Below are 14,858 nucleotides of genomic sequence, written 5' to 3' on the forward strand. Positions count from 1 at the left end.
TGGTTTTTTTTTTTGCGAAGCAGTGATTTTTTTCCCCGGGGGGGGGGGTGTCACTGTTTCATGTTTTCGCGACTTAGTGGTTTCGATGTTTGCAGTTCGATAAAAGAGAGGTCGCTCTTTTACACTTTCGAGCTTATAATATAGAACCCAGAAGTAAGTGAACAGAAAAAGCTAAAGCAGATAAATTTCTGCTGTAAACACAATGTTATGTATCTAAGGACTAAACAAGGACTACCTCCGAAGACAATATGAAGAGACATAATAGAGCTCTTGGACTATGCATTCCAGGATTTTATGAGCCTAACATTTGAGCAAATTCTACCTTCTCCAAAGATGATGCCTCAGTACCAACAGAAGATAATGAACTTTATTAGCTTAGTTTTTGGTGTCACTCCACAGAGGTACAATACTTGTCTACATGGGAAAATATGGTAGACAGACCACGGCGGTTTGTCAGGGATGATCTGAACCTGTCCCCATAGGTTTTCAAATATTGGCTAAAATCTTGCCCACCCCCATAATGCTGTTTTTAGGCAGCACCATCCCGATCTTGACTACGATCTTGTCATTTCTCATAGTGCCCTTTTTAAAATAGTGCCAACCCAAAACCTACTGACATAGCTAAACCAGCTCAAAATAATCTAAAGGTGCTACTGCTCAATGCCAGGAGTCTAAAACTTCACACCCTGCAAGCTCTCCTCATCATGGAGGATATAGATATCTGTGCAGTTTCCAAGACTTGGCTTAAACCAGCAGCGGGCACCCCCATCAGTGGGAGGTTTTAATGATTTCCACACTTTTAGAACCAGCTACTTAACAGGTAAAAGATGGAGGAGCCTCAATTTACATGAAATACAAACAGACCTCAAGGATGATCAAACACTATGACACACTTGAGCTTCTCCACTTCCAACTTACCATAAGTAAAGTCTCATACCACATCCTTGCAAGCTATAGGTCCCCACCCATGACTGAGGAAGCTCATACCACTTACTTGAAGGTAATAGGGGGCACTCTCCAAAACAATCCAACACAATATTCATGGGAGACTAACTACCACAACATTAACTGGGAATCATGCGCGACCTCAAACATGCAGGCCCAGAGATTCCTGAAATTTAACACAAATGCCGTTGAACAGCTAGTCTGCACGCCCACCAGAGGAGCAAATATCCTTGATCTAGTCCTCACAAACATGGTGGAATAATGCACCCTCCCCATAACGTTCTCATTGGTCAGGCATGACCATAAAGTTGTCTGTTTTGAGATAAATATTAAGCCCAGGACCCCAGCTAACCTTAGAACATTTTTTTATAAATTATTCCAAGAATAACCATCTTCTGTTAAGTGCCATCTAGAAAAATTCCAAGTCCCCCCACTGAGAACCTATCCAAAATAAACATGGGACAATCTTCTAAAAACAAACCACCCTGTTAGGATTCCAGAATAAACAGTTTGCATAACATAAGTAAAACAATCATGTTCATAAAAATGCAAGGGTATTGTCCAGCAAGACAGAAACATCCTCATCAATCTAAACAACCAACCCAGGGGACTAATCAAGTCCACCAAAGCCACATTTGAGATAAAATTATCCTCCGCACCTAAGGGCAACCACAAGGCTTTCAGTTATTTATACAACTTTAAAAGCAACACCCAACACTGTGGTGAATTAATGCAACCACCTAAATGGAGCCAGCTGACACAGAAAGTTTGCTGCAGGATAAATTTAGCTTTACCTTTACCCATCTATCACCCCCCCCCCCCAAGTAACCTCTAGACAATACCCTCCACAAGCTATCAAATAGGTAGTATGTCCTCAGTGAGCTAAAGCCAAGAACCCTGCTTCACTGGGCCCTGACAATATCCAAGAATGCTTTCTGAATAGCATGAAACATGACCCGTCAGGCCCACTAGAATCTTTAAACCACTGCCTCCCGACAGGCTTCTTGCCTAATGAATGGCAAACTGCAATGGTTAGCCCCCTACACAAGGAAGGACTTTCCACAGACCTGGGGAACTAGAGACCCAAAAATCTGACTAGGCACATATATAAAGGCATGGAAAAACGTTATGTACTCATCATAATGTTCCATTTGTGTTGTCCATTTTCATTCTTCCTCAACTTGTGTGTTCAGATCAGATCTTTTGGATCCAACTTGGCTGTTGCAAAAGCTCATGGCAGCCAGAAACTCTTTGAGCTACTCCCTTACTCAAAATGCACCAACTCCAATTACCTCAGATCTAGTTTGCTAAGAAAGCAGAAAGTCACAATTTAGTCACAGCAAGACAGGACACTATATCTGGAGTTGTATATCAAGGAAGTGGCATACTCACAAAAACTCTCGCATTTCCAGAAGTTTGTAAGGCAGGGGGTTGGTGGGAGGGGAGTTGAGGAAGAATGAAAATGGACAACACAGATGGAACGTTATGGTGAGTACATAACTTCTTTATCCGAGGATGTCAATTTTCATTCTATCCTCAACTTATCGGACAGAGTCCCCAGCTACTGAATTTCCTGAGTGGACTCAAGGAAGGATATTCCTGAGCACCATTGAGCCAAATGATGCCCTGTCCCTGGAGACCATATTCAACTTGTAATGAGCAACAAATGTATTTGGAATAGACCAAGTTGCTACTGCACAAATATTGTCCATGGTGACTCTAGATTGAAAGACTGATGAAGCAGTCATGGCTCTAGTGGAGTGAGCTCTTAAAGGTTTCAACAAGGTTTAAATGTTCAAGTTGGTGTATATATAAGAAATGCAATCTGTAAGCCATTTGGCCAGACTAATACTGGCAACAGGTTTTCCAAGTTTCATGCCTGAAAAAAATAAATAACTGTTCAGACTTCCTAAAATTTTACACTTAATAGATATGCACAGGCAAATAATGTTTTTACCTACACAGAATGGCATGTGTATTCACCTTTGTTAGAAAATTTGGGGAAGAATACGGACAAATTAATCGATTGGTCTATATTAGCCTCTGATACCACTTTAGGAAGAAAAGAAGGATTAGTTTGTAAGGCGACTGTCTGTGAAATATCAAGTAAGGTGACAATTACTGTATCTCTGAAATTATTCTGTATCTCTGAAATTATTCTGTAAGAGGTAATAGCTACAAGAAAAACTGTTTTCCAAGAAAGGTATTTGTGGTCACATTAGGCTGCAGGTTCAAAGGGGATTGAGTAAGTGGTTGCAGTACTACGTTGAGGTCCCATGGGGGAGTAGAGTCTCTGAAGGAGGGGGGACCTTAGTAGGAAAATACCCTGTAAAAAAAGTCTTGCATAGTTTACAGGAGGCAAAGGAAACGCCATCAAGTCCTATGTGAAACATTCGATCTTGCTGCTAGTTGAACCTAACCATGCTGCAACTAGCTTTTTCTTTAAAAATTAAGGCTAAAAATTCCACGATACTATGCAAAGGGGTTGACAAAGGATGCACATGATTTTGATAGGCCCAGTAAGTAAATCTTTTCCATTCACTGGAGTAAAGTTTACGTGTAGACACTTTATGCAAAGATAAAAGTATTTCATGGACTGGAGAGGAGAGAATAGGTTACCTGGCTATTAATGGAACTGGAGAAGCCAGACAGTCAGCCTGAGGTTCAATATGTCTGGATGAATCATGCCTGTCAGGTGAGACAGGAGGTCTGGAGATGGATCCAGAGTCCACAGGGAGTGGAGTAAGTGAAGCCAAATAAAGGGGAACCAAATCTTTCGAGGCCAGAAAGGTACAATGAAGATAACTTTGCTCTTTAACATGGCAGCTTTCTGCAGAAAGTTGAAAATTAGTGGGATTGGTGGAAAGGCGTAAAGCAGACCTGGGGACCAATCGTGAAGTACAGCATCCTTCAGTGACTCCACCAGTAGGAGAATTAGGGCATGGTAGTTGCTGCATTTGTTGTTTATGGGAGAACCAAAAAGATGCAGCAAGGCTGGCCCTACTGGCAAAAAATACTTGCCATACTCTTACTGAAAGACCATTCGTGAGGTAGGACAATGCACCTGGCTCTTGTCCACTATCACATTGGAGTTCCCCGGAATGTGCATTGCTATGAAAACGCGGTTGGAAGAGATTTCTCATTGCCATACAGAGAGCTTCTTGACACAGGGGGCAAGATTTTGCACCTCCTTGTTTGTTGATGTACCAAACTACTGACACGTCCATTTGAACTGCAGTCAGACCAGAGGGGAGAGCTTCTTGAAATGCCTACAACACCAAAAGCACTGCTCGCATCTCTATAACACTGATATGGAAATGGGCCTCTTTGGGAGGCCAAGCTCCTTGGACGGTCTTCCCCAGGTAATGCCCCCCCACCTAACTACAAAGCATCCGTGGTCACTATGGCCTTGATCTGAGGGAGAATGAACTGTCTGCCTAATAGAACTTTGATTGAATCCACCACCTGAGATCTCTTGCATATCTAAGTGATATGTATTAGGGTTGGCTTGGGCTGATAAAGTACTGACCACTGCATGCCTAGTATCCATTGTAAAATCCTCATGTAGAACCTGGCTAATGGTACTAAAGTTATTGCCACAGACATTGAACCTAGAGCCCGAAGAACCAAACGGGCAGAAATTTTGGTACTCCATATCTTCCTGACCTGTGTTCTTAAGATCTGAACTCTTAGAAGAGGCAGTGATGCTATCACTGATTCTGTATCAAACAATGCCGCTATAAACTCCAAATTTTGAGTAGGTTTCAAATGAAACGTTTTGTTAATTACGGATACTCCCAGATGACAAGTCTGGAGAACCTGATCTCTTGCTTTTATTACTTGATGCCTGGTTGGGACAGTAATGAGCCAGGCAAAGTATATATAAACACCCAGAATCCTTGCAGTCTCAAGTGAGTGGCCACTACAGCCCATGCATCTGGTAAACACCCTGGGGGCTGTGGTGAGACCAAAGGGCAAAACTGAACTGGTAATGACTGGCTCCCAACCGGAAACGCACGTACCTTCTGGACTGCATGTTCATCTTTGTAAGATAGCATGCATCCTGAAGGTCTATCGAGCACATCCAATCAACCTTTCCCAGAAATGGAAGTATGGACTGAACCGTGGCCACCTGAAACTTGGTGCCAAGATTGATGTCCAGACCCTGTTTTCTTTGGCACTAAAGAATCTTGAGTAAGTTCCAGATTCTATCTGGTCTGGTGGTAACTCTTGGATGACTTTTCTTTAGGAGCTTTTGTATCTGAAATGCTGTGCGTTTCCTCAGACTGGGTGGAACATTGGGGAATTTTCTTGAGACAGAAGATGAAAGGGAAAAGGGAAATATATAGCCTCAGGAAATTATCTTCTGCACCCCTGTATCTTATGTCTAGCCAGGCTCACTGGTGCAAGGACAAACTACCCATGATTGCCTCCAGAGGGGGACAATCAGGTCTCCCCCTTCAGTAAAACTGGAAGGGTCTATCGAGAAAGGAAACTCTAGACCCTTGGTTCTGTGGGCCACCTCTGCTGCAACAGCAGCATTTACCATTTGAATTCCCCCTCTGTCTCTAAGGATAAACTCCTCCTCGTGCGTCCTGGAAAGGATCTTATGACTTTCTGAACAACATTTTTCCCAGCACCTTATTGATTCCTGCAGAAGGATCTTTGAGGTGTGGAAAACCATACATTCACTGCAGACTGTCTTTGCATCCTTTTCATACCTGGATACAAGTGTCCTTAACTTTGGGGCCAAACAAAAATGTTCCATCAAAGGGAGCACTGACGGCCGAAGACTTCAGGGGCTCCGCAAAATTACATAAGCACATCCAGGCATTCCTCCTCATGGAAATACTGGAACCCAGTGCCCTTAAAGTTCCTTCGGCTGAATGTGAGACTAATGTCAAGGAGGAATTGGAAATTGCTCGCAGGGTAACCAACTGAGAAGTGATGGGTGCCTGTACCTTATCAAAAACTGCTCCCGAAAGAGTAGCAGAGTTCCTTAATTAGATCTCGCTGTAACCTAATGAATGTAACAAATAATTCAGACACCTCCAAGGAAAGGTCGCTGAAGCACAGACATGCTTCCAAAATCTGTCCATCATTTGAGACTCCTTGTCTGGTAGGTAGACAGTGGAACTCTCTTCGGATAGTTCCATTTTAGTGACCACCGCCATGACCATGACATTCACAGGTACACCTTTAGTCCAAAATTCTCTATCTTCAGGGCCTGTCAAAATTTTGGCTGGCCTCTAAGAGATTGGCTCAATACTGTCTGGGGTCTTCCATGCCTGCTGAGCCACCAAATCTATAAGGTAAATGGCAAGTAGAGTCACCCAGGAGGTGGATGGGCCACTACGGAAAGCCTCCAGGAATACAGACTCCTCAGATGAAAGGTTCCTGGGCTTCCAGCCACTGCTTTGCTTCAAATTTTCAAGAATGTCTCCAAACTGGACAACATCAGGAGGTGACCGTAGCGGCCCTTCACCTTCCTTAAAGTCTGTATCTTTTGTGATGGACTCCTTGGGGAAGTCCAAATGTTTCCTCTTGCACGATCTCTTCTTAGGGACTCCCTCAGTGGGATGCTCTGGGGAGGTATCAGAAGAAGTGTGGACACCCTGCTGGGAAGCCTGGGGTGTCAGTACCAGCTGTCCCTGTGGACAGGATAGAGAAGACTAAGCGGAGAGGTCACATGCCCACAGACAGGATCCGAGGGGAAGGGAACAGTCTTTGTTAAGGAAGTTGACAAGGCTCTCTCTGTAACCTCAAAAGGCAGACACCTACCCCAGTGAGGTTGATGATCCCAGATCTGTAAGGACAAGCCTTTGGACTGTAGTCTGCTTCCGCTTCGAGGGGAATGCCCCCAAGACCAAAGTCGGAGCCAAACTAACCCAAGGTGCAAAGACAGCTCCAAACACTTCGGAGTTGATTGAGAGACCCCGGAGCAGAGAGGGAAGCCCTGGCTCAGAGAGCCCTGCAGATCCAAAGAAACAGAGGAACTAATAAGTTTCGGATCAGAGGATAAAGCAATTCAGACATCCAATGCTGATAGGCCCGCAAGGTTCAGTTCCGAAAACTCCAAGGTCAAAGGAGGAGGAACTTGCATAGAGATGTAGTGCAAGGTCGGATCTCCTTACCCAGAGGGGTAGGAGCCAAGAAGGCACTTGACATGCTTTGTGCCAACAGACTCTCTCTCACTAACCTTTGCACATCATCTTCAGTAAGGCTCCTGAAGAGCAAATAGAAACTAGTGACAGGGACTTCGGTATCTCTATAAAAAGCGAAGGGACCCCAGAAGGGACTGGGTCCACTGAAGGAGAATATCTAGTTCTTGGAAGGCAAGGAATATCACGTGTTGAATCCAATGTTTGCACAGCCGGATCTGAAACCCTCTTATCCGATATAAGTTTGGTCATTTTAGGTTTCAGATCAGATAGTGTGGCAGAATCAGAAGTATCTATCATCTTTGGTTTTGGAGATCGGATCAAAAGACTTGATTTAATTTTGTTTAGGATCCGATGGAGTAGACTGATCTGAAGAAGGTTTTTTCTTAGATTTTACTGAAGAATGGGAAGCTCCAGATAATGCCTCGCAAAAAGAGGAGGGAAGCAACCAGTTAAGGATTGATTTATTTTTACATTCCAGCAGAGCTCTAGGGTTGAAAGAATAGCATATCACACAGTCTTTCTGTAGGTGGAGTGGACCAGAACAATACACACAGAGTGTGTGGACATCGGAGAAAGGAATTTTGTGTCCATATTTTTCACAATTTTTAAACCCAGCCAGGCTTTTCTCTTTATCAGCCATATTATACAAAAGGAAAAACTATATTGTAGCTCACTGTCTGAGAAGAAACGGTATTCATTAAATAACATTTTTTTAAGATAGTCGTAAAAAGGCAGGAATACTAACAATGGTATTAAAGTATAATTGTGTACACTTACCATAAATGTAGATGTTCGAGTGTATTCACTGTTGCAGTTCTCACATAAGGGTTATCCGGCTCCTGGTAGCCCTCAGTCGGCCCGAATACCAGAGTCCTTGGTATATGGCATCTGCTGCCGCCGGTTGTAAAAATGATGTCAGTACGTCAGGTATAAAGGGAGGCAGCCAATGCCATTTCCTCAGTTTTTCTTGCCTTAACTGCCAGAAGCCCCCAAAAGAAGGCTAACCCAGGAATGGTAGCACCCTGGATACATGTTATACAAAAAATAAAAATCTATAGTCTGTGCCTTAGGAAAAAAGGGGGAATGGAGGGTGGGAAACCAGGACTGCAACAGTGAATACTCTCGAACATCTACATTTATGGTAAGTGTACACAACTGTACTATGTTCTTCATGTTTCACTGATGCAGTCCTCACACATGGGTTGATTCCCAAAGCCCAGTAAGAAGACAAAGGGGGGAGGAAGGATCACAGATTACGGGTCGGTAAGGAGGCCCTAGAAAACTGCAGAGGCAAAACCAGCCCTGGATTTAGAAAACAAAGGTAGATTTAATGCTTTGTGAAAGTATGGACATAAGACAAAGTAGCTGCTTCTAGAGTGTCCTTAGTAGGCACACCTCTCAGAAAGGCTGCAGAGGTAGAGGCTGCTCTAGTAGAATGGGTCCTAATACCCTGTGGGGGAAGCTTCCCATGCTGCAGGTAACAAAGATGAATACAATGAGCAATACATTTGGAGATGGTTTGTTTTGAAATAGTTTTACCCTGAGCCTCAGGAGCAAAACAAACCAATAACTGTTCAGATTTTTGAAAGGATTTAGTCCCAAGTAAAATCTCAGCTGTCTATGCACATCAAAAGAACGCAGAATCCTTTCCCCTTTATTTTAGGGATTGTTGAAAAATGTAGGCAGGTGAATAGACTGGTTATGGAAACCAGCTTAGGCATAAAGGAGGGAATGGTTCTCAGAGAAACCCATCTGAGTGAAAAATAATGAAAGGTTCTACTGCCATTAAGGCTTGCAGCTCAGATACACTTCTAGCTGAAGTAATAGCTAAAAGGAAAGTAGTCTTCCACGATAGAAACTTCAAATCTGCAGAGAAAGCTGTTTTTAAAGGGAGGCAGAGTACGTCTTTCCAGGACAAAATTAAGATCCCAAAGCAAGAGTAGGAGCTCTTCTGGGAGGTCTAAGATTACTAGCTTCCCTCAGGAACCACTTCATCAAGGGGTGAGAAAAATGGGTTGCTCAAAAGAACAATGAGCCGAAATTGCTGAAGCGTGAATTTTGATTGAAAAAAAGGAAAGTCCATCATTAAGCAATCCTGCTAGGTAGTCAAGAATGAGTGAAAGAGAAGGATGAGAAGAGTCTTCTCCTTTAACTAGCATCCAACAGAAAAATCTCTTCTATTTATCTGCATAGGATTTTCTTGTGCTAGGCCACCTGGCCTCATGAAGAACTTCAACCACCTGTTGGGAAAGATTTAAAGTATGTCAGGCAATTAAATGCAGAGTGTGAAGAGGAGGATGAAGGAACTTTCTCCATCCCTGAACCAACAGATCTGGTACCAGGGGAAGATGCCAAGACTGAGCATGTGAAAGGCTGCAAAGGAGAGGATACCAATACTGCCTGAGCCAATCTGGAGCTATCAGAATAGCCTTTGATTTTTCGTCCCTTATCTTTAGCAGCACTCTGGGAAGAAGAGGCAGAGGAGGGAATGCATAAACAGAGATATGTCCATGGGAAGGACAACACACCCACCCTCCAAGCATTGTTGTGAAACTCCCTGGTGCAGAAGGTTGGAAGGAGCTGAGTGGTATGAGAGGAGAAAAGATCCACTTGTGGGGTGCCCCAATGATGAGTGATGTAATGGAAAATGTCCCTGTTCAGTTGCCACTTGTGAGGATCCAGAACATGTCTGCTCAAATGATCCGCTAAGGAGTTTAGCCGCCCTGGAAGACACTGGGCTATTAGATGTAAGCCCATGGATGCTGCTATGGACCATAGTGTCATGCTTTGTCTGCACAAGGGGTAAGAGCGAGTCCCCCCTTGCTTATTTATGTACCACATGACTGTGGTACTGTCTGTCCTGATCAGCAGAGTCCCAGGGCAGAGTAGGGCCTTGAAAGCCAGCAAGGCCTGCTGCACTGCCATCAATTCTTTTAAGTTTATGTGCAGATGAATCTGATGGGTGCTCCAAGTCCCTTGTATGCCCCTGCCCACCAGATGAGCACCTCATGCAACTGAGGCATCTGCGGTGAGAGTCTACCTGGCAGGCAGTGGGCAGAAAGGCAGACTCTTGTTCAGAGAATAGTCGGTTGCCCACCAGAAGAACTCCATTTGTAGAGAGGGAATCGGGGGAAGAATCAAGTCTAAGTCCTGTGTGTGTTGACACCAAAGATTCTTGAGGTATCATTGAAGTTTTCTCGTATGCAGCATGGCATACGGGATCATCAAAATACATGAAGCCATGAACCCCAGTGCTTGCAGGAACTGCCTTGCAGAGAGCTTGCCAAGTCCATGAAGTAAGCAGAAAGATCTTCTTACTTATGTTGAGGGAGGAATACCATCTGGGTGACTGTATTCAGATTCGCTCCCAGGAAAACAATCTCCCTTGAAGGAACCAGCTTTGACTTCTATTCGTTCAGAGTATAACCCCCAGAGGTGAGAATGTTCTTCATGAAATCCAAATCCTTTTGTAGTTGTTCTGGGGAGTTTGCTTGAATGAGACAGTCGTCCAGGTAACGATAAATGTGAATGTTTCGCTGCCTGCAAAAATCAATGGCTGGAGCCAGGCACTTCGTAAAAACTGTGCGAGCAGTAGATAAGCCAAAGGGCAATGAGGAGAGTTGATAGTGTTGCTCCCCAGCCCTGAAGCGAAGAAAGTAAGTTATGTACACTTACCATAAATGTAGATGTTCGAGTGTATTCACTGTTGCAGTCATTATATTTGGGTTATCTGCTTGCAGGTAGCCTCAGTTGGCCTGATTAACAAAGTCTTGGGTCCTGCGTCGGTTGCTGTCCCTTCTTCCATGACGTCAGGTCATCAGGGGTATAAAACATGCAGCCGACACTATTACGTCAGTTTTTCTTGCCCCAGATGTCAGGTGCAGCCAATGGGAAGCAATTAAATATAAAAATACAAGGATATACCTCCAACAAAAAAGCAAATACACCAAAAAGCTTTTAAGGATAGTAAAAGAAAGTAGAAGTATAGCCAAAAGAAGTTAGGAGGCTGGAGGGAGAGTAACTAGGACTGCAACAGTGAATACACTTGAACATCTACATTTATGGCAAGTGTACACAACTGTACTATATTCTTCGTGTTTCACTGTTGCAGTCATTACATTTGAATAGATACCCAAAGCTATGGTTGGGAGGAGGAATTTAGATAGCATTAGGACCAGCTATAAGGCCCTGCAAGGCTGCAGTGGCAAAGCCAGCTCTGGATTTAGAGAAAATTGGCAAATGATAATGCTAGGTGAATGTATGTACAGAACTCCAGGTAGCAGCTTCTAGGATGTCCCTGGTAGCGATGCCTCTGAGAAAGGCTGTACAGGTAGATGCAGCCCTGGTGGAGTGAAGTCTCATCCCCTGTGGATAGGTTTTCCATGGTGCTTATAGCAGAAATTAATGCAATGGCCTATCCATTTAGAAATGGTTTGCTTTGAAATAGCCTTCTAATCTGCCCCTGCAGCAAATGCCACCAGCAGTTGTTTTCCTTTGAGGTTTAGTCCTGTCCAAGTAGAAACTAAGTTGTCTGTGTACATCTAAGGAATGCAGTATCCGTTCCCCTTTGTTCTGTGGATTGAGAAAGAAGGTTGGCAAATGAATGGACTGATTAAAGCCACACTGGATACCACCTTGGGCATGAAGCATGGGTTGGTTCTGAGAGACGCCTTGTCTGCATGAAAGTTGATGAAAGGCTCCACTGCCATAAGGGCCTGTAATTCAGATACCCTTCTTGCTGGTGATTACTAAAAGAAAAGCTGTTTTCCAAGAAAGAAATTTTAAGTCTGCAGTAGCAGCTGGCTCGAAAGGAGGTAGAGTGAGCCTTTCCAAAACAAAGTTATGGTCCCAGGGCTGGGGTTGGAGCTCTCCTGGGTGGTCTCAAATGTTTGGCCTCTGTGAGGAACTGCTTGAGCAGCGGGTGAGAGAAGAGGGGAGGCTCTGTGTTATAATGAGCTGAAATAGCTGAGGTGTGAATTTTGAAGGTGGAAAAAGACAGTCCCTTGTGAAGCATCTCGGTTAGGTATTGTAAAATCTGAGGTAAATTGGGCGCTGCTGTGCTCATCCCCTGAGATTGGTTCCAGGCACAGAATCTTTTCCATTTTTAAGCATAAGATTTTCCAGTACAAGGCCTCCTTGCCTTTAAAATATCCATCACAGGTTTACTGAGGGATTGTAAAGGAGAGATTAGGTAATTAGCCAGGCTGCTAGGTCCAGTGTTAGAAGCTGAGGGTGCAGAATCTGGTTCTCCTGCTGAGACAACAGGGAAGGTGTCTGAGGCAGGTGCCATGGGGATAACAGTAACACACTGCGCAGGAGGGGGTTACCACTGTTGGAGTGGCCAGTCTGGAGCAATTAAAATCATCCTTGGTTTGTCCTGTTTGATTTTTAGTAGTACTTTGGAGAGCAGAGGCAGAGGGGGGAAGGCACAGACTGATAGTTTTTTTCCAGCTGAAGGACAGAGCATCCACTGTCGAGGCTTGTTTGTGGGAAGTCCTTGTGCAAAATTTGTCCAACTGGTAGTTCTGGGGAGAGGCAAACAGGTCTATATCGGGGCTCACCCATTTGCTTGTCAACATGTTGAAAATCCTTAGTTCCAGTTTCCATTCGTGTGGGTCCATGAGGTTTCTGCTTAGTCTGTCTGCCAGTGTATTTAATTTTCCTGGCAGGAATTGAGCTTGCAGATTCACTTGGCAGCTCAAGGCTGTGTTCCACAATGCCATGGCTAGTCTGCAGAGGGGGGTAAGAATGTGTACCCCCCCCCCCGCATGTTTATGTACCACATAACAGTGGTGTTGTCAGTCTTTACCATTAGTTGTCCTGGAAGAATGTAGTCCTTGAAGGCTGTCAAAGCATTCTATACAGCTAACATTTGTTTTTGATTGATATGCAGGTGCATTTGACTTGGATTCCATTTGTCCTGAATGCACTTCCCTACCAGATTAGCCCCCCCCCATGCATAGTATAATGCATCTGTTGTTAGGGGCAGCAGGGGGTGGTGAGAAAGGTAGTCGCTTATTTTGGTGGCAGGCCTCTGCCCACCAAAGGAACTCTAGGCGTAGGCAAGGTATGATAGGAATCATTGCTTCTAGATCCTGAGAATGTTGACACCGTAGGCTTTTTAAATACCACTGTAGTTTCCTCATATGCAGTCTAGCATATGGAATTAGAAGAATGCAGGAGGCCATGAGCCAGAAGGCTTGCAGTATTTGTATTGCGGATAAGCATGTTTTTGTTGCCACTTGTTTGAAGTAGGTTGTCAAATTAATTTGTTTCTCTGGCGTGAGGAAAGCCATCTAGGAAGTTGTATTCAAGCTTGCTCCCAGGAACATAATTTGTTGACAGGGTATCAGGTGTGATTTCATTTAGTTTATGGTGTACCCCAGACAAGTTAGAACCCTTTGTACAAAGGCCAGATGATTCAAAAGTATGTCCTGGTTTTCTGTCTGAGTTAGATAATCATCCAGGTATGGGTATATTTGAATATTTCTTCTCCTACAAAATGCAATAACTGGAGCTAGGCACTTTGTGAATAACCTGGACGCAGTAGATAAGCCAAAGGGCAGTGCAGAGAACTGATAGTGTGTGTAGCCTGCTTTGAAACATAGGTATCTTCTGCAAGATTACCTGATTGGGATCTGCAGGTATGCTTCTTTTAAATCTAGTGTTGTAAACCAGGCATCTTTGCCTAGTATAGGAAGCAACTGGTGAAGAGTCAGCATCTTGAATTTTGGAATCTCCAAAAAGGTGTATAGAGTAGACAGGTCCAGGATAGGACGCCAGGAATTGTCTTTTCTGAATACCAGGAAAAGTCTTGAATAGAAACCTTGTCCCTTTTCCTCTTCTGGTACCAATTGAATGGACCACATGCTTAAGAGAGAAAGTACATGCTTTTGGGCCTCTGCCCACTGATTTGGGGGTAGGTCTGGCCACCCGCTTGGTGTTGGCAATGTATGGAAGTGAAATCTGTATCCCTGGGACACTATATTTAAAACCCATTTGTCCTGAGTAATGAGTTCCAAGTTCTTTGCATGAAGAGCAATCTTTCCCCCCAAAGGGGCAGTCAGTTGATAAGTGCTTGGAAATTTTAAAAGGAAGTCATTGAGACAGTTTACCATAGGAGGGAGTCTTATTACTCCCAGATTTGGAAGTGGAGGCCCCCGACTGCTTAGTCCTGTGTGTATCCTGGGACTGCAGCCTGGGATCTCTGTTGGATCTGGATTTGGACTGAGAAGGTCTGGAAGAGGCAGGAAAGGACCAATTCTTGGAAAGCCAATGTCTGCAAAATCTTGAAGGTTGTACTTGTAAAAAATCTTTAACAGTTTGCATAGATTTAGCTTTTTCTTCCGTCTTTTTAAGAACTACTTCTGCCTTCTTACCAAACAGGCGGTCCTGGTTTAGGGGAGCATCCAGTAATTTTGCTTTAACATGATCTGGTAGGGATTACTCCTTAAGCCAAGCATGCCTTCTAAGTACAGACCCAGTTACAGCAGCCCTGTAAGATGCCTCCTGAGAGTTAAAACCACATTACAACGCATGTTTTCCAACCTGTTCAGCTGAATGCAATAAATCCTGAAAATCCTTATTTTTAGCACAATCAGGAATCATCATTTTCTGTTTAACCAAGCCATTAATATGCTGTTGATACTTCAACATATGTAACTGGCAGTTTAAGGCCCTAATTGCCAAGGTTGCAGAAGTGTATACCTTCTTAACCCATCTGTCCAGCACCCAGGAGTCTCTATCAGA

The 14,858-nt window shown here is 43.9% G+C and overlaps 1 protein-coding gene across 3 annotated transcripts in view; it reads right to left on the reverse strand.

The window, feature by feature from the left end:
- PRC1 (protein regulator of cytokinesis 1) overlaps nucleotides 1-14,858 on the reverse strand; it is a 2,137,226-nt gene that overhangs the window by 1,158,524 nt on the left and 963,844 nt on the right. The gene's annotated exons all lie outside the window — the stretch shown is intronic.

The sequence above is a fragment of the Protopterus annectens genome, chromosome 7.part0, assembly GCF_019279795.1.
Source record: "Protopterus annectens isolate FY-2018-M chromosome 7.part0, PAN1.0, whole genome shotgun sequence".
NCBI lineage: Eukaryota > Metazoa > Chordata > Ceratodontiformes > Protopteridae > Protopterus > Protopterus annectens.